Source organism: Nelumbo lutea, chromosome 8 (genome assembly GCF_056320005.1).
Source record: "Nelumbo lutea isolate HS-2025 chromosome 8, American lotus-T2T, whole genome shotgun sequence".
NCBI classification, from domain to species: Eukaryota; Viridiplantae; Streptophyta; class Magnoliopsida; order Proteales; family Nelumbonaceae; genus Nelumbo; species Nelumbo lutea.
Genome location: NC_142691.1, coordinates 43,306,811 through 43,327,256, shown reverse-complemented (window position 1 = coordinate 43,327,256; position 20,446 = coordinate 43,306,811).

Here is a 20,446-nt window from a genome sequence, read left to right as displayed (position 1 = left end):
CTCTCCACTTATATGGATCCCGGGAATTAAAACCTTTTGCAAACATTTTAGAAATCATAATATATATACTTTTATATCTCATATAAAATATACATTGCAAAACAAATCTCAACGGTTGAAATCGGCTGCCGGCAGTCTTGGTTTCCAACAGTGAGAGCGCATCCCCGATCATTACCTTTGTCCGACAAAGGGGCTGATCCTGTCACTATGATCACCCACTCAAATGAATTCTCAAATTGTCCCAACATACCCAGGTTTTGACCCCCTCTAAGGATCTCACTGAATGGTACATCAAAGACACCCCGATCCGACACCTAGTGCAGTATCATAATCGAGTCTAGGGGTCGGGTGTAACTTTCCAGTTTTGCCCATCAATCTCCAAGGCAAGGTCTAGGGCAATACTGGAAGTTTGGTCCAGTTCAAAGATTCAATTAATCCCACACTGTATGTGCCTAGGGTCTCACCCCAGTAGCTGAGACAAGCCACCTCAACCGACTTGATGGCACCACAGTGTCAGCCTTGTCAGGATAGGTCTCCCCAGGCCGACCCACTGGCTGTGAACTTTCTAAACTAACACGAGTCTCAATAAGTGTCTAGTTTAAGGGTATTACACAGAAACATACCAAGGGAACATGAATCAAATATGCACTTTTATTCATTTACAATAAACTCATAAAGTACATCAATTTTGATTGAAGCTAAGGGCATACAAAACTGTCTAACACTTTTGACAAAAGGAAAAAATTTCTTCATTACAGAAAATTCATTACATAAATACCATTAAGAATGTCTAGATTACAAGAAAGAAAAAGGGAGAAGATTAAGTTTACAAATACAGGAAGCAAACTACTTTGGAAGTTCGTTGCCTCTGTTAGGGACCTCCTCGGGGGCAGTAACTAGGACAGCACCCTCTGCTTCATCTTCGGCGCCCTCATCTTCAGAATCTGGATCACCTTTTGACTGGCACACGATGTCGTCAATGATTCGTGAAGTGGTGATAGCGCTCGTATCCAGGTCAGGGTAGAGGTGCTTGATTAGCCACCAACTTAGCTTGAAGCCCTTATGGTAGGCCTCCATCACCACGTCGTCAAACCTTGAAGAGTTGATGTAGTCGATGATGGCCTAAGTCTTGGCCTCCTTGAGAGCACCCTCAAAGATCGCAGTCTTCTCTCTTATGTCTTCCTAGAGGTACCCCACTTCATGCTCCAGCTTCCCCTTCGCCTCTTTAAGGCCTTGCACCTTGAGCTTCAAGGCATCCCGCTCAGCCTTGAGGCTGTTCACCTCAAGCCCTAAGGCCTCTTGACCAACTTTGAGCCCATTTACCTCAGCCATCAGCTTATCTTTGTCTCAGGCCAACTCCCCCTTCTTTGCCATTAACACCTCAGTGAAGCTCTTCTGAGCCGAGGCGTCACTCTCCAGGCGGTGAACCTGATAGCGAGCTGCCCTCGACTCAGTATGGGCTGCACGAGATGACTTCTTAGCCTCCAGAGCCTGCCTCAGGTGCCGATCTGATTAAAGAGTCAAGGCACGAATGGTGGTGTTCACCTGCAAAAGGGAAACCGATCAAGAGGGAAATCAAAAAAAAAAGGGGGGGAGAGAAGGGAAGAAAAGAGAAGAGAGACTCACCACCATAGTATGAGTGGCAACTCGGGCATCGAGCTGACCAGGAGTGAGTTCAGCCCATTCGCTGACCTCCCACTGGTATGTAGCCAGGTTGCTCTTCTCCAGGCTGCACTAGAGGTTGAGGATGGTTTAACTGCCCTGGCCCTCCGAGATAGATGTCATCATCTCTATGTTGTGAGTGGAACTCTTAGAGGCCTCGGCGGCAGCTTCGGCAGGACGAGCCCCAGCAGTAGCCCCTACAGCATGAGCCTCGGCAACACTCTCAGCAACTAGCTCAGTGGGCTTGGCAGCAGGTTCGGTGAGCCTAACGGTAGGCTCCACTACCACCTCGAGCCCATGAGGCACCACCCCTCCGTCCAAGTTGATGACAGGCTTCGCTACCACCTCGGGCCCTGGAGCTGAAGTCTATGGAGGTTGGGCCTTGGCTGAATCTTGCGGGGACTCAATGTGCGCCCTCTTGGCTACGCGTTTCTTTCTCTTCTTCTGGTAGAAGAGCTTCTGGTTATCTATTCTCTCCGCCTCCATGGGACCTGCAGCAAGACATGGCATTAGCAATCTGAAGTAAACATACGTGTAGAAAGCTGAAGTGAAGGAAAACCTACCTGGGCTCAAGCTGGCCTGGATGAGCTTCTCCTCAGATGTGAAGTCTTTATAATTCAACCCGAGCTGAGCCAGTGACTAGAGCACCTTCTTGGTCTTCCCGTCTAGGATGACATTGGGGTCTTGAATGGCCATCCTCCAATCAGTGGGGAAAGACCACCTCGTGCTACTCTGAACTATGAAGTAGTCCCGCTTCCAAGCTATAACTTTACTCGGGAGCTTATGCATGAGTTTGAAACCTGGGCAGGGGGACAAGTAGTAGGACCGTCTGTGCCCGGGGAGAGCGCCCGAAGCACTCTTCTTTATGGCCAAAATTGTGCTAAGAATATCTATATCTATGGAGAGAGAACGGTCAAAGAAAAGAGAGATGAACCCCCTTCACATTCCATATGGAGTTTGGGTGGAGTTGGTCCAGGGTGATGTTAAAGTGTACCAACATCTCAACAATCAAAGGGTGAAGAGGAAGTCAAAGCCTGGCTATTAGTTGCTCCTTGAAGATCACGATCTCATCGGGACCGTGCTCCCATGGAAAGTTGCCAGTGGGAAGGCTATATGAGTATTCCTTAGAGAGGTAGAACCTTTGTATGAGGTCCTAAAGCCTCTCCGAAGTCATTATAGAAGGGCCAAACTGATTTGTTTCCCGACCTCAGTGGGAGATGGACGCCAGGTGACCCAAAGCCACCCGTACTTTGGATGGCTGAGCAGCGGAGGAGCCACCCTGAGCCGAAGTACACACCTCAAGCTCGTAGATAAGGCTGTCTACATTAGATGACATAGTGAACTAAAGGGAAGAAACAAATTGAAAGGGGAAAGGAAGCTCGAGAGGACTCACCAAAAGAAACACAACTGGATTGGGAGAATAGGACAAATTGGAAGACCCGAGCTAAGAGACCTCCGACGCGAGCTCAAACGCTAATGATGAGAGCTTTGTGGCGAAGAAAATGGCCAAGGGTCCCCCTATTTATAGCCACAGTTGCGGGTTCCTTGAGGTGAAAACGGTTAACGCATTTTTGACGTCCGTGAAGTCCAAATCGCGTGAGATCCGTGCATAATCCAGACGTGGCTTGAGTCTTTTTGGATCAAACCGGGCACTAGACCAGTCAAGCTGGACAGAGCGCGCGACAAAGCGGCAAGAGCACCAACGCCAAATCAACCCAGCGAGTCATGACCTCCCCGCGCTGGGTCATCGACGCCAGCGCAGGGAGTGGGGGGCAATTGATAGAGGGTGATTTGGCCCGACCTCACAGCACGGGTACACGTGGGTGTGACCTTGCTCAACCAGTGACTCAGCATGACAGCGCAATGGACGTGAACACAACTCAGAGATAAGGTCTCACCGAGTTCACCTCAACAACTGGGCGGATAAACTACTCGCCGGAAGCCGCCTTACCCGCACCTCCTCCCCCAGGTTAAGAAACTTCAGAGCATCCCGAGTTCAAGGTGCCCTGACCTCTCTTGAGGCCCGAGCTCCTCCCAATGGACCTCGGGCCACTCTTAGACAGGAACACACTGATCCATCTCTGGACACCCCGAGGCAAAGACACCTCGGGTCAGCCAGCACGGCATAACTTGCTACAGGCAGCTCGTCACTCAAGAGACAGCCTGATGGAAGGTAATTCACACAAGGGTAGTTCAGGATACCACAAGGTGGCTTCTGAAGGAATGAGAGATCCATCACATGGATGCCAAAAGATTGCGGAATAAGGGGCGAATTTCAAAAATTTGTTCCTCTCCCTTCAATTGGGAATCACATTCCCTATTTAGAAAATCATATTTTCAAGGATAAATCTTGAACCTTAAACTGAACCAGATCTGAACCAAAAGGAATGGGAGAGAATAATACCTGATACGGAGAAGTAATATCTCCCAACGAAGGTGTTCACGCCCAAGGAAGGATCCAAAGACTGCTCCCACTGAAGATGGTGCAGTGCAGGATGGAGCAGAATCAGCAGTGTTCTTCCCCAAGAACTCTGTCCTTCACAAGAAACAGTAGAATGGAACGTTAGCACAGCTTCCTTTTCAATCCTTTCTCGAAGAACTGATGTCAAGATCCAATCTTGACTTCTCCCACAATTGGAGATCGAACTGGCAAACAGGGCGACAAGAGCAGGGAGGCGGCAAGAGAGTATTCGCAGGCTGCAGAATTCTCTCTTCTTGATTTCAGCACTAAAGAGGATCTGATGTGTTTCTTGTTGGTATCTCTCAAGGCTGCCGCCCCCTCCTTCTTTTTGTTAACTTAAAAGATCAGCTCCTAATCCCATTAGGAGGTGCTTATCCAAATCATATTTGGATCAGCCTTCTCTTCTAGTGATAAGGATAAACCCTTATCTTATCTGCAGATTAGATTAGCTCTTTCCTAATCCCATTAGGAGGTTTCTAGATCTGAATCACATTTAGATCTGGACTCTCTGAGTGGATAGGATTAAGACCCTATCCTATCTGCTAATCCATCTCAGAATTTGCCCCTTTAATTAACTAAATAAATAGCCAAGTTCGAAATGGGCTTTAGGCCCATTAAGCTTATGTGCTCACTCAACCTTCCTAACTGCTGCCCAGTTGGGCTTCCTTGTATGGCGTGGGACCCAAGCATTGATCTACACATCAGCCACATGGGTTCGGCCCAGCCTTTGTTACAAGGCCTGGTCGAATACACTGTTAAAGACAGTGCACCCCCTGAAACCCATCAAATGGGCTCTATGGGCCCAACACTTACCCTAAGTGGTCCCTGGGCCAAGCCACCTTGTAACACCCAGGGACTGTGGGCAGATGCAAGATTAGCCCATCAGGTATTATCCTCAATGGTCTTACACTTAACCTCTCAGCCCTTAATTATCATACACTACTCGACAAGAGAGGACCTCTCCCTCGGCTACAAGGAACAGTGTTGCACTCTCCACTTATATGGATCCCGGGAATTAAAACCTTTTGCAAACATTTTAGAAACCATAATATATATACTTTTATATCTCATATAAAATATACATTGCAAAACAAATCTCAACGGTTGAAATCGGCTGCCGGCAGTCTTGGTTTCCAACAGTGAGAGCGCATCCCCGATCATTACCTTTGTCCGACAAAGGGGCTGATCCTGTCACTATGATCAGCCACTCAGATGAATTCTCGGATTGTCCCAACATACCCAGGTTTTGACCCCCGCTAAGGATCTCACTGATTGGTACATCAAAGACACCCCGATCTGACACCTAGTGCAGTATCATAATCGAGTCTAGGGGTCGGGTGTAACTTTCCAATTTTGCCCATCAATCTCCAAGGTCCAGGGCAATACTGGAAATCTGGTCCAGTTCAAAGATTCAATTAATCCCACACTGTATGTGCCAAGGGTCTCACCCCGGTAGCTGAGACAATTCACCTCAACCGACTTGATGGCACCACAGTGTCAGCCTTGTCAGGATTGGTCTCCCCAGACCGACCCACTGGCTGTGAACTTTCTAAACTAACAAGAGTCTCAATAAGTGTCCAGTTTAAGGGTATTACACAGAAACATACCAAGGGAACATGAATCAAATATGCACTTTTAATCATTTACAAAAAACTCATAAAGTACATCAATTTTGATTGAAGCTAAGGGCATACAAAACTGTCTAACAGCTTCCTGCTCGACCACCATACCCAACAAATCTGGGGACAATAGCCTTGTCCCTCGTCAGATAGCATCGCACCTGTCACCTTTAGAAGGTGTCTCGTGTTAGACAGTCTTGTATGCCCTTAGCTTCAATTGGATTTGATGTACTTTTGTTATTTAGGGGAAATAAATTAAAGTGCATGTTTGATTCATGTTGTTTGGTGTAATTCTGTGTAAGACCCTAAAACTGGACACTTATAGAAACTTGTGTCAGTTTTAAATGTTCACAACCATTGGATAAGTCTGGGGAGATTTATCCTGCCAAGGCTGATACTGATGTGCCACCAAGTGTTGGGATGGCTTGTTTCGGCCATCAAGGTAAGACCCAAGGCACGTGCAGTATGGGATATCTTGAACCCTTGAACCAGACCAGATTTCCAATATTGCCCTAGACCTCGGAGATAGATGAGCAAAACTGGAAAGTTACACCTAACCCCTAGACTCGATTATGACACATCACTAGGTGTCGGATCGGGCTGTCTTTGATGTGTCAATCAGTGAGATCCTTAGTGGGGGTCAAAACCTGGACATGTTGGGGTAGTCTGAGAATTCATATGAGTGAGTGGTCATAATGACAGGATAAGCCCCTTTGTCGGACAATGGTAATGATTGGGAATGCACTCTCTCTCATGGAAACAAAACTACCGATAGTTGATTTCAATCGTTGGAATTTTGTTTTGCAAAAATAATATATATATGTATATGTACGGTTTCAAAAGATTTGTAAAAGGTTTTATTTCCCGGGATCCATGTGAGTAGAGAGTGCGGCATTGTTCCTTGCAGCCGAGGGAGAGGTCTTCTCTTGTCAGGTAGTGCTTGATCATTAAGGGCTGAGAGGTTAAGTGTAAGATCATTTAGGATAATGCCTGATGGGTTAATCTTGCACCTACCCACAGTCCCTGGGCCGTTAAAAGATGGCTTGGCCCAAGGACCACTTAATGTAAGTGTTGGGCCCATAGGGTCCATGTGATGGGCTCAAGGGGGTCACTAAGTCTTTCAGTGAATTCGGCTGGGCCTTGTAATAAAGGCTGGGCCAAACCCATGTGGCTGGTGTGTAGATCAATGCTTGGGTCCCACGCCATACAAAGAAGCCCAACTAGGTAGCAGATTGGAAACTGGTTAAACACTGAACACTTAATGAGGCAAAAGCCCATTTCGAACTGGGCTGATATGATCACCTGTTCATGGGGCAAATCTGAGATTAGTGTTAGTAAAAGGATTGGGTCTTTAACCTTATCCACTATAAGAGACCAAATTCAAATTACATTTGAATATGGTAACCTCCTGATAAGATCAAGAGTTAACTAACTTAATCTGCAGATAGGATTAAGATTAACCCTTTCCAAATACTGATTTGGATTGGGATAACTCCCAAAATATGTTAGACAGTTTTTGTATGCCCTTATCTTCAATCTGATTTGATGTACTTTTGTTATTTAGTGGAAATAAATAAAGTGCATGTTTGATTCATGTTGTTTGGTTTAATTCTGTGTAAAACCCTAAAACTGGACATTTATAGAGATTCATGTTAGTTTTAAATGTTCACAGCCATTGGATAAGTCTGGGGAGATTTATCCTGCCAAGGCTGATGCTGGTGTGCCAACAAGTGTTGGGATGGCCTGTCTCAGCAATCAGGGTAAGACCCGAGGCACATGCAGTATGGGATTACTTGAATCCATGAACCGGACCAGATTTCCAGTATTGCCCTGGACCTTGGAGATAGATGGGCAAAACTGGAAAGTTACACCTGACCCCTAGACTCGATTATGACACTTCACTAGGTGTTGGATCAGGCTGCCTTTGATATGCCAATCAGTGAGATCCTTAGCGGGGATCAAAACCTGGGTATGTTGGGGCAGTTTGAGAATTCATCTGAGTGGGTGATCATAGTGACAGAATCAGCCACTTTGTCGGACAAAGGGTAATGATCGGGAATGCACTCTCTCTGATGGAAACCAAACTGCCGACAGTTGATTTCAATTGTTGGAATTTTGTTTTGCAAAATTAATATATTTATGTATATATGTACGGTTTCAAATTGTTTGCAAATGGTTTTAATTCCCGGGATCCATGTGAGAGGAGAGTGCGGCACTGTTCCTTGCAGCCGAGGGAGAGGTCCTCTCTTGTCGGGCAGTGCTTGATCATTAAGGGCTGAGAGGTTAAGTGTAAGACCATTGAGGATAATACTTGATGGGCTAATCTGGCACCTACCCATAGTCCCTAGGTTTTTATAAGATGGCTTGGCTCAGGGACCACTTAATGTATGTGTTGGGCCCATAGGGTCCATATGATGGACTCAAGGGGTTCATTGAGTTTTTCAGTGAATTCGGCTGGGCCTTGTATTAAAGGCTGGGCCGAACCCATGTGGCTGGTGTGTAGATCAATGCTTGGGTCCCACGCCATACAAAGAAGCCCAACTGGGCAGTAGATTGGAAAGTAATTAGTCACTGAACACTTAATGGGCCAGAAGCCCATTTCGAGGTGGGCTGATATGATCACCCATCCTTGGGGCGAATCTGAGATTAATGTTAGTAAAAGGATTGGGCCTTTAGCCATATCCACTCTTGGAGACCAAATTCAAATTAAATTTGAATCTGGTAACCTCCTGATAAGATCAGGAGTAAGCTAACTTTATCTGTAGATAGGATTAAGATTATCCCCTATCCAAATACTGATTTGGATTGGGATAACTCCTAATTAGGAGGTTTCTTAATCAAGAAGAAATGAGGAGAAACCCTAACCAAAAAGGAGAGAAATACAACATATTTTCGAATCAAGAGAAATCGCAAGAAAGGTTCCTGCGAATTGAGATCAGATCTCATATACTCTAGAAAAAGAAAGAAGAAGCAGTTCAGCTTTTTCGCCTTTGGAGTTCTCCTCCTGCCGCCGCCATCTGTTTTTGCAAGATTAGATCTTTGTAGAAAAAGAAAGTCAAGAAATCTGTTCTTGACATCAGTCTTGCAAGAAAGACTGAAAAAGATTTAGTGTTTAGTACTTTCAGAGGATTCTTATGAAGGATCCAGTGTGTAGGACGCACCCTGCTGGTTCTGTTCCATCCACAGCTGTGTCATCCTCAGCAGGAACGGATCTTGGAAAATTCTTTGGGCGTGAACACCAACTTTGGGAGATAGTGCTTCTCCGGATCAGGTATATTCCTCCCATTTGTATTTTGGTACAGATCTGGTTTGATTATGGTTCAAGTAGGATCCTTGAATATTGTATTCTAAATTTAGGGAATATGATTCTCAGTTGGGAGAAGGTAGGAAAATTTTTGAAATTCGCCCACCCATTCTGCAACCTTTATGGAGTCCATTAGATGGATCCTACCATTCTTTCAGTGGTATCAGAGCCACAGGTTCGAATCTTGAACCAAAAGAAAATCAGATCTGACCCTGCGCAGATGGATAGAAGGTGTTCTTTCAAGATTTGCGCAGATTGTTTTCTTTATTTCAAGAAATTGTTTCTTGTTAAGGACGATTGATCTGAAATTAATTTTTATTAAATCCAAAATTTATTTAGAATTGTTCTTTATTTATTTTGATTTAATGGACTGTTCGAACCTGGAGATCGCAGTGCAGATTTGGTGCAGATAGTCTGCGCACCCTTTTTCTTTCTATTTATTTATTTTATTTTATTCAGTTTGTAATTTTTTTTTTAATTTTAGACTGAATGTATAGGATTTGATCAAGAATGTAATTAATAGAAATAGGATTTCTGTTATTTTTCTTGATTAAAGAAGAAGGAAGAAGAAGGCTGTGCTGGAGATTTGCAGTTGGAGAAATCGCTTTCTGCGATTTGCAGTTTGTGAAACTGCAACCCTTGTGATTAACCTCTGTTTTGCAAGTGGTGCGAACAGTCCATAGTTTGATTTGTGATTGTTTGAAATCAAAATTATTAATTTCATATCTTTAATGAATTAATTCTTGAATTGAAAATCAGTTTTGGATCCTCTCGGACTAGATTGGACCAAAACTGTTTGGACCGAATCTGGGGTTCGATAGGGACTGTTTTTCAGTCTGTATTTCTCACACTTGCTGTTCCAAATCTGATGTTCAATTACAGGGATTAATTCGGCCCACCTGTAAAGCCCAGTTTTAAAGGGTTAAAACTGCAAAAGGCCCATTACTGTGAGATAAGTTGTATGGGCCGAACTGCTATCTGCGATTCAGCCCATACACCTAGTAGACATTAATTGTTAATGACTTAGATTTCAATGGGCTTTACAGCAGTTAAATGATTTGATCAATTCCTCCTTTACATGTGATGTTTGGATGTTTGATGTGCTGCGACCATGGGCCATAAGTACTTGGCCCATGAAGTACTTGGCCCATGAAGACTCGTTAGTGGCTCTTGTGCACACCATGGCTGAATGCACATCATTGCCATGGTGTCCTTCAAGGTCATTGGATGACCCCTCTTTGCTTGGTGGGCCCCACAACCCTGAAAAGGGATGCGTATAGAACCCCTAGCCGATTAAGGCCCACCAGAAATCTGACTTTATGAAAGTTAGTGGGAGCCACTCTGGGTGTGCACTCATTGGACAGAAAGGTTTACCTGAAAATGGCTCTGAACCTTGTCTGACAGAGGCCAAAATGAAACTCATTTGATGAGTGGATATGATCCTTCACAGAAAGGTGGTGGGGTTATGCAGCTGAAACAGTTGGCTTCACGCACCCCATGTGATTTCCCACATTTCCAGAGACATTTCGTTGTCTCTGTCACTAAGAAAGGAGGGAAATCTCAGAGATGAACAAATGGGAATGGAACATAGATTAAAAGCCATATCTATGTAGGTAACATGAATCAAACTAAGGTTGTGGACTAATGATTTTTCTATTTTATCAGAAAATGGCAAACGGTCAATTTGCAAAGCTTCTAGACGATAACAAGCTTAAGGGCCCAAACTATGCTGACTGGTACAAAAATCTTATGCTGGTCCTAACTTCCGAAAAGTTAGACAAGGTGAAAAATCCTGCGCCGGAAGGTCCGGGTGATAGGGCTTCTGAGGCCCGTAGGAGGGACTACCAAGAGTGGGAGGATAAGAACTCCCTAGCCCGCTGCTTTGTCATTGCCTCATTAGACAACTCAATACAGAGGCAGTTCGATCAGATTGAACTAGCCAAGGACATATTGGACAGTCTAAGAACAATGTATGAAGAGCAAAAACGTTCTACTCGACAGAAGGTCCTGACCGCGTAGATGACCAAAGGGCAGAAAGTTCATGACCATTGTCTTCGGGTGATGGGATACATTAATGAACTTGAAGCTCTTGGATCTGGGCTAGATCTTGGCATGCAAGTGGATGCCATCCTCAATTCTTTGCCCTCTTCCTTCAATGCGTTCACAATGAACTACAATATGAATAAGCTGAATGTCAGCGTCCAGGAACTCAGCAATATGTTGCAGAGAGCCGAGGATCTACTCAAGAAGGATGAGCCTGTGGTTATGCTTGATAAAACTAACAAATCGGGCAAGAAAAAGAGAAAGACAAAGAAGCCTCAGAAGAAGGCTGCCAAACCTAAGAAGTAGAAGAAGAACAAGGCATCTGATGTCTGTCACTTCTGCAAGCAGACCGGCCACTGGAAGAGGAATTGTCCTGCCTACCTGGAATCTAAGAAAGGTAACATCGAAACTTGTGTCATAGAAACTAACATGTTAGTTATTTCTTTGTCTTGGTGTGTTGACTCCGGGGCTTCAACTCATGCATGTAACTCACTGCAAGGGTTCAAAGTTAGCAGAAGGTTGAGTGAAGGTGAAGTGACACTATTCTTGGGAACAACTGCAAGTGTTGCAGCGGTGGCAATAGGAACCGTAGAATTAGTTTTTAAAGAAGCAATACTTGTACTTAAAGATTGTCTTTATGTATAGAACTTGAGAAGAAATTTAATTTCTGTTTCAAAACGGTGTGCTGATGGATATACTATTTATTTTAGTAATATGATTACTATTAAACGGAATAATAAATTCATTGCATGCGGGGAACTAGAGAATGGTCTCTATGTAAATTCATTGCATGCGGGGAACTAGAGAATGGTCTCTATGTTCTACATCCTTCTCTGGAAACTAACTTAACCGAAACTACGTCGGTCAAAAATCCCAAGAAAAGGAATCATGATACAGTAAGTCCCACGTGCCTCTGGCATTACCGACTTGGCCATATCGGTATTGACCGAAACACAAGGCTGGTAAAGGATGCTCCTTTGGATTTTCTAACCATAGAAAATCTTCCCACTTGTGAACCTTGCCTTCAAGGTAAGATGTCTAAGCGGCCATTTGACGGTAAGCCTGAAAGATCTGAAGGCACACTTAACCTGATACATACTGATGTATGTGGTCCCCTGAGTGTTAGGACACGGAATCAACATGTGTACTTCATCACCTTTACAGATGATTTTTCACGATATGGTTACGTGTACCTAATGAGACATAAGTCTGAATCATTTGAAAAGTTCAAAGAGTTCATACAGGAAGTTGAGAAACAATTAGGGAGAGAAATTAAGGCCCTTCGATCAGATCGAGGTGGCGAGTATCTCTCTGACGAATTCAGGGACTACTTAAGGGACAATGGGATAGTGTCACAACTAGCTCCTCCTGCTACACCTCAACTCAACGGTGTTTCAAAGAGGAGGAATAGGACCTTGTTGGACATGGTCCGGTCGCTTCTCGTACGCTCACAATTACCCACATCCTTTTGGGGATACGCATTACAGACTGCTATCTACGTGCTGAATCGGGTTCCAACCAAATCAGTTTTGAAAACTCCATATGAACATTGGACCGGAAGAAAGCCAAGTGTAAGACACTTGAAGATTTGGGGTTGTCCTACACATGTTAAAAGAACAAGTGCGGACAAGTTGGAATCGAAAACCAGCCGTTGCCTGTTTATAGGCTACCCAATGGATTCGGTGGGTTATCTATTCTATGACCCGAGTGAGCAGAAAGTGTTCTGCAGTTGAAATGCCCAATTCTTAGAATCCGATTACATCCTGGACACCCATCGCCAGGAAATAGTTCTTGATGAGGAGAGCTCAGGAGCAGTGGGAGATGTCCCACAAATTCCAGGTAATGACCAACCTAGAAGAACCACCCAGGTATCCAGACCACCAGTCCGATACGGTTATGACCAGGATAGTTACCTGGTGGAAACCTTGACTAGTGAAGAGGATCTCGTGACTTACACGGATGTTAGACATAGACTCCCAAAAGTAGGTAGAGGCCATGAGAGCTGAAATGGACTCAATGGAGACCAATGGAGTCTGGACTCTAGTGGATTCGCCCTCCGGGGTAAAAGCAATTGGTTGCAAATGGATCTACAAGAGGAAGAAGGGCCCCGATGGCAGGATTGAGACCTTTAAAGCTCGTTTGGTGGCGAAAGGGTATACTCAGAAAGAAGGCATCGACTATGAGGAAACCTTTTCGCCCGTGGCCATGCTTAAATCCATTAGGATCCTGCTAGCTGTAGCAGCGTATCATGACTACGAGATTTGGCAAATGGATGTCAAAACCGCGTTCCTGAATGGAGATCTTAGTGAAGATATCTACATGCAGTAGCCACAAGGCTTCATTGCTGCTGGTCAGGAACACATGGTATGTAAACTTAATAGATCCATATATGGACTTAAGCAGGCTTCTAGGAGTTGGAACATCCGTTTTGATTCTGCAGTCAAAAAGTTTGACTTTGAGCAGAATCCGGATGAGCCCTGTGTTTACAGGAAGTCCAGTGGGGATAAGATCACCTTTTTGGTGTTGTACGTGGACGATATCCTACTCATTGGGAATGATGTAGGAATGTTGACTTCGGTCAAGGTATGGCTATCACAGCAGTTCTCCATGAAAGATCTTGGAGAAGCTTCATACATACTAGGTCTTCGACTCTATAGAGATAGATCGAAGTGGATAATTGGATTATCCCAGGCTGCTTATATTGACAATATTGTCAAGAGGTACAGCATGGAGAACTCCAAGAAAGGAAACGTTCCTTTCAGGCACGGAGTCACTCTCTCTAAGAAGATGTCTCCCAAGACTTCTGAGGAGATTGAGAGCATGAGAGACGTTCCCTATGCCATAGCCGTAGGGAGCATCATGTATGCCATGTTGTGCACTCGCCCTGACATTGCTCAGGCGGTGAGTGTGGTAAGCAGATTCCAGGCAAACCCAGGGCAGGAGCATTGGACTACTGTGAAGAACATACTCAAATACCTTCAAAGGACAAAAGAGTTTTGTCTGGTATTCGATGGTAGTTCACTGCAAGTTCTAGGGTATATCGATGCCGATTTCCAGTCGGATCCAGATGATAGAAAGTCTACATCTGGGTATGTTTTCACGATAGGATCGTGTGCTGTTTGCTGGAAAAGCAGCAAACAGGGGTCCACTGCAGACTCCACAACCGAGGCCAAGTACATTGCCGCAAGTGAAGCTACCAAGGAAGCCGTGTGGATGAAGAAGTTCATACACGAATTGGGAGCGATTCCATCCAACACATCACCCATCCCGTTGTTGTGTGACAACAATGGAGCGATCACTTAGGCTAAAGAGCCTCGGGCTCACTCGAAGTCAAAGCACATAGAGAGAAAGAACCATGTACTGCAGTAGATCGCTGGTAGAGGGGACGTCCTAATTCAAAAGGTAGCATCAGCGGATAATGTTGCAGACCCATTGACTAAGCCACTGACACAGAAGGTGTTTGAGAAACACGTGGAAAGTATGGGACTCCGGCTTGTACCAGATTGGACATAAGTGCAAGTGGGAGCTGTTAGACAGTTTTTGTATGCCCTTATCCAAATACTGATTTGGATTGGGATAACTCCTAATTAGGAGGTTTCTTAATCAAGAAGAAATGAGGAGAAACCCTATCCAAAAAGGAGAGAAATACAACAGATTTTTGAATCAAGAGAAATCGCAAGAAAGGTTCCTGCGAATTGAGATCAGATCTCATATACTCCAGAAAAAGAAAGAAGAAGCAGTTCAGCCTTTTCGCCTTTGGAGTTCTCCTCTTGCCGCTGCCATCTGTTTTTGCAAGATTAGATCTTTGCAGAAAAAGAAAGTCAAGAAATCTGTTCTTGACATCAGTCTTGCAAGAAAGACTGAAAAAGATTCAGTGTTTAGTACTTTCAGAGGATTTTTGTGAAGGATCCAGTGTGTAGGATGCACCCTACTGGTTTTGTTCCATCCACAGCTGTGTCATCTTTAGCAGGAACAGATCTTGGAGCATTCTTTGGGCGTGAACACCAACTTTGGGAGATAGTGCTTCTCCGGATCAGGTATATTCCTCCCATTTGTCTTTTGGTACAGATCTGGTTTGATTATGGTTCAAGTAGGATCCTTGAATATTGTATTCTAAATTTAGGGAATATGATTCCCAGTTGGGAGAAGGTAGGAAAATTTTTGAAATTCGCCCACCCATTCTGCAACCTTTATGGCGTCCATTAGATGGATCCTATCATTCTTTCAAAATATTGGGAGGTTTCTTAATCAAAAAGAAAGAGGAGAAAACCCTAGCAGAAATAAAGCTGCCAAACCCAAGAAGTAGAAAGAGGAGAAAACCCAGAAGAAAGCTACCAAACCCAAGAAGCAGAAGAAGAATAAGACATTTGATGTCTGTCACTTCTGCAAACAGATCGGCCACAGGAAGAGGAACTGTCCTACCTACCTAGAATCTAAGAAAGGTAACATTGAAACTTGTGTCATAGAAACTAATATGTTAGTTGCTTCTGTGTCCTGGTGTGTTGACTCCGGGGCTTCAAAGTTAGCAGAAGATTGAGTGATGGCGAAGTGACACTTTTCTTGGGAACGACTGCAAGTGTTGCAGCTGCGGCGATAGGAACCGTAAAATTAGTGTTTCTAAACTGTGTGCTGATGGATATACTATTTATTTTAGTAATATGATTACTGTTAAACAGAATAACAAATTCATCGCATGCGGGGAACTGGAGAATGGTCTCTATGTTCTACATCCTTCTCTAGAAATTAACCTAACTGAAACTACGTCGGTCAAAAATCCCAAGAAAAGAAATCGTGATACAGTTAATCCCATGTGCCTCTGGCATTACTGACTTGGCCATATCGGTGTTGACCGAATCACAAGACTGGTAAAGGATGGTCCTTTGGATTTTCTAATCGTAGAAAATCTTCCCACTTGTGAGCCTTGCCTACAAGGTAAGATGACTAAGCGGCCATTTGACGGTAAGCCTGAAAGATCTGGAGGCACACTTGACCTAATACATACTGATGTATGTGGTCCCCTGAGTGTTAAGACACGGAATCAACATGTGTACTTCATCACCTTTACAGATGATTTTTCATGATATGGTTACGTGTACCTAATGAGACACAAGTCTGAATCCTTTGAAAAGTTCAAAGAGTTCAGACAGGAAGTCGAGAAACATTTAGGGAGAGAAGTTAAGGTCCTTCGATTAGATCGAGGTGGCGAGTATCTCTCTGACGAATTCAGGGACTACTTAAAGGACAATGGGGCAGTGTCACAACTAGCTCCTCCTGCTACACCACAACTCAACGGTGTTTTAGAGAGGAGGAAAAGGACCTTGTTGGACATGGTCCGGTCACTTCTCGTACACTCAGAATTACCCACATCCTTTTGGGGATCTGCATTAGAGACTGCTATCTATGTGCTGAATCGGGTTCCAACCAAATCAGTTCCAAAAACTCCATATGAACTATGGACCGGAAGGAAACCAAGTGGATAATTGGATTATCCCAGGCTGCTTATATTGACAAAATTGTCAAGAGGTACAGCATGGAGAACTCCAAGAAAGGAAACGTTCCTTTCAGGCACGGAGTCACTCTCTCCAAGAAGATGTCTCCCAAGACTTCTGAGGAGATTGAGAGCATGAGAGACGTTCCCTATGCCTCATCCGTAGGGAGCATCATGTATGCCATGCTGTGCACTCGCCCTGACATTGCTCAGGCGGTGAGTGTGGTAAGCAGATTCCAGGCAAACCCAGGGTAGGAGCATTGGACTGCTGTGAAGAACATACTCAAATACCTTCAAAGGACAAAAGAGTTTTGTCTGGTATTCGATGGTAATTCACTACAAATTCTGGGGTATACCGATGCCGATTTCCAGTCGGATCCAGATGATAGAAAGTCTACATCTAGGTATGTTTTCACAATAGGATCGTGTGCTGTTTGTTAAAAAAGTAGCAAACAGGGGTCCTCTCCAGACTCCACAATCGAGGCCGAGTACATTGCCACAAGTGAAGCTGCCAAGGATGTCATGTGGATGAAGAAATTCATACACTAATCAGGAGTGATTCCGTCCAACACATCACCCATCCCATTGTTGTGTGACAACAATGGAGCGATCGCCCAAGCTAAAAAGCCTCGGGCTCACTCGAAGTCAAAGCACATCGAGAGGAAGTACCATTGATGAGACAAAAAAAAACCCTATTTTTATCCTCTAATATTCACTCTTTTATATTTATTTATCACTTAAATGAACTCATTACTCTTGTATTTCGATTTACGGCAATAAAGAAGGCAATTGGAAGAAAACAGGACAAATCGGGTGATTTTGCACAGTTTCGGCGACAGTCAGTAATCTGGGCCTAACTCTCAATTCCTGGCACCGAATTGGACAATTCAAGAAGCATTAGAAAGTAGAAAGGAAGGCCCACAACTTTTATGTTTTGGGTTTTGACAGATTCGGCACGCATCGTGTACAAAAACGAGCCCAAAGTCGGAGCAAGTTCGCAGCCAAACCCATTTCACAACTTAAGCCCAACTCGCAGAAGTAGCTGAAGCAGCCCAACTCGAATTCAAGAGTTAAGAGTCCGAATTTCGAATGTAATCTCCAAGGAGAGAGTTTTTTCAGATCTAAATTCTTGAATGTAATCCTAAAGAGATAAGAAGATTGAGATTAGAGCATTAGATAAGAGATAGGATAGGATTAGTTCAAGATAATATCAAAACTCCCTAAGGATAAGATGATCTCCTAGAAGGAGTTGGAAAACAGCCCTCTCCTTTGGCTATATAAAGAGGGGGGCGAATCAGCTCTAGCAATCACTCATTCCAAGATCCAAGAGATCATCAAGAAGACCAAGAAGCAAGAAGGCAGTTCGGCTATGGAGAGGCAAAGCATGGAGATTGCGCAGATCATGAGTAGCTAAGCTTCTTTTCCTGGTTCAAGGGGGGAGGTTCGATTGTGCCATTGTGAGGTTCTGTAGTTACTTTATTTTCTTTCTTTTTAATTCAAGTATTCATTCGTTCTTGTGCACATTTTTATTGGATGTTTATGTTAATTAGTCTGATAAACTGAATTAATGTTGATTTTCCTCCTGCTATCCATGATTTCGGTGATCCGTAATTGTCACGAATAATGGTACAAGTAGCAATTAGGTTGATATCTTTTTGGGTCAATTGTTCGTGACAGCCTTTGACCAATGTTTTAACATGGTTCAACCTAAAAGAATCGATGGAACAAAATTCAGTAATTGCAGCTATCTCAATTATTGTTATTTTGGTTTAACTGTTTTCACAAATCTTAATGCTATCATTGTTTAACATGGAACGCTATCGTACCCAGTTGAGTGGTGATAAGTGTTGATCGAATGCTGGGTTTGGTCAACTGAATTAGGAAAACACAAGGTTTATTATGGCTATCCTAATAAATCTAAGGTTAAATGCTTGAATTGCAAGAATGCTGAATTGTACCTAGGATCGATGGCCAATCGATTTAACCCGAACCCTTGAACCAGAATTCGGTAAGACTGATTTTCTCTTGTTTGTTTAGTTTGTTATTCTTTTAATTTTAGTTATTTAATTTTCCCACACAATTACTTTACCCATTCGGCTAAGAGATTATTGATTTTCTCCCTGTGGGATTTGACCTAGAACCACTTTTACTGCAAACATTTTATTATGGGACTAGTACTAATTTTGAGGGATTTGACAAACCCGTCAAAATTTTGAAGCCATTGCCGGGGAGCAACTTTAATTTCTTAGCTATTACCTTCCTCTTGTTAACCTCTTTTGTTTTATGACTCGTGCTTCTCAACGAGGTGAACTCGAGTACAATACCGAAATTGAGAGGACCATCCGTCGTTTAAGAAAGGAGGCGAAGCAAAGGAAGGATCGTTCACCAAAGAAGGTGAATTCAGATTGTGATCTTCCCATCTTCGAAGAAGTAGAAAGAATGGCTGACAGAGAGAGGACATTAAGGGAGTTGGCTGCACCAATTATGAACCAACAACCTTTATGCATCACGTACCCCACTCTTGAGGTAGCCTTTGAACTCAAATCTAGTTTGATTCAATTATTACCTCTGTTTCATGGTTTCCCAGGTGAGGACCCTCACAAACATCTAATGGAATTTCATGTCGCCTGTGCAAGCATGAAACCCCACGGTATGACCGAGGACCAGGTAAAACTCATAGCCTTTCCATTTACTTTAAGAGATAAAGCAAAGGATTGGTTTTATATTCTCCCTCCCGGTTCTGTATGCACATGGGATGAAATGAATAGGATATTTTTAGATAAATATTTTCCTGCATCCCGGGCTGCGAATATAAGAAAAGAAATATGTGGAGTTCGGCAGTTTGGTGGTGAGACATTATATGAATATTGGGAAAGGTTTAAGCAACTTGTTGCTAGTTGTCCCCACCACCAAATTCCTGAACAATTGTTAATCCAATACTTCTATGAAGGGCTTCAGCCCATGGATAGAAGTATGGTCGATGCAGCCAGTGGAGGAGCCTTGGTGAACAAGACACCCGAAGCAGCCAAGGAGTTAATCTCCAACATGGCCGAAAATTCACAATAGTTCGGTGCTAGGACAGACGGTACCATTAGACGGGTTAATGAGGTAAGCCATGTAAATTTAGAAAATCAGATTTCTGACCTAACTGCTTTGGTAAGACAACTTGCTGCAGGACAAGTACAAACTGCCAGGGTGTGTGGTATCTGTTCGATTCCTGGCCATCCTATGGACATGTGTCCATCATTGCAAGATGGTTCGATGCAGCAAGTCAATGCCGTAGGAGGATTCCCGGGCCAGCCCCAACGAAAGTATGATCCCTACTCCAATTATTACAATCCGGGGTGGAGAGATCACCCAAACCTATGCTACAGGAACCAAGGAGGACAGCAGCAATACCAGCCCCATTTTTTCAGTCGACAGCCCCAGTTTTCAACACCCATCACAGTGCAAGGCCAACCCTCGAATTCAGGTATGTCATTAGAAGATATAGTTAAGGCTCTTGCTACTAATACTCAGCAATTTCAACAGGAAACAAGAGCCAGCATTCAGAATTTGGGGAACCAAATCAGCCAACTTGCCACTGCCGTTAGCAAGTTGGAGGTGCAGAGCTCCGGGAAACTACCATCACAAATGGTAGTAAACCCCAAGGAGAGTGTAAGTGCAATGGTGCTAAGAAGCGGGAAGGAACTATAGCTAGAACCTACCTCACCATGGAAGGTGGATAAAAGACAAGAAGAAGACAAGGTGTAGGACTCAAGAGTTAGAGAGAACGTTTCAGCCATGATCAAGAGGACCTTACCAGAAAAACATGCTGATCCAGGTATGTTCACCCTACCTTGTGTGATTGGCAATAAGCAAATCGAGCA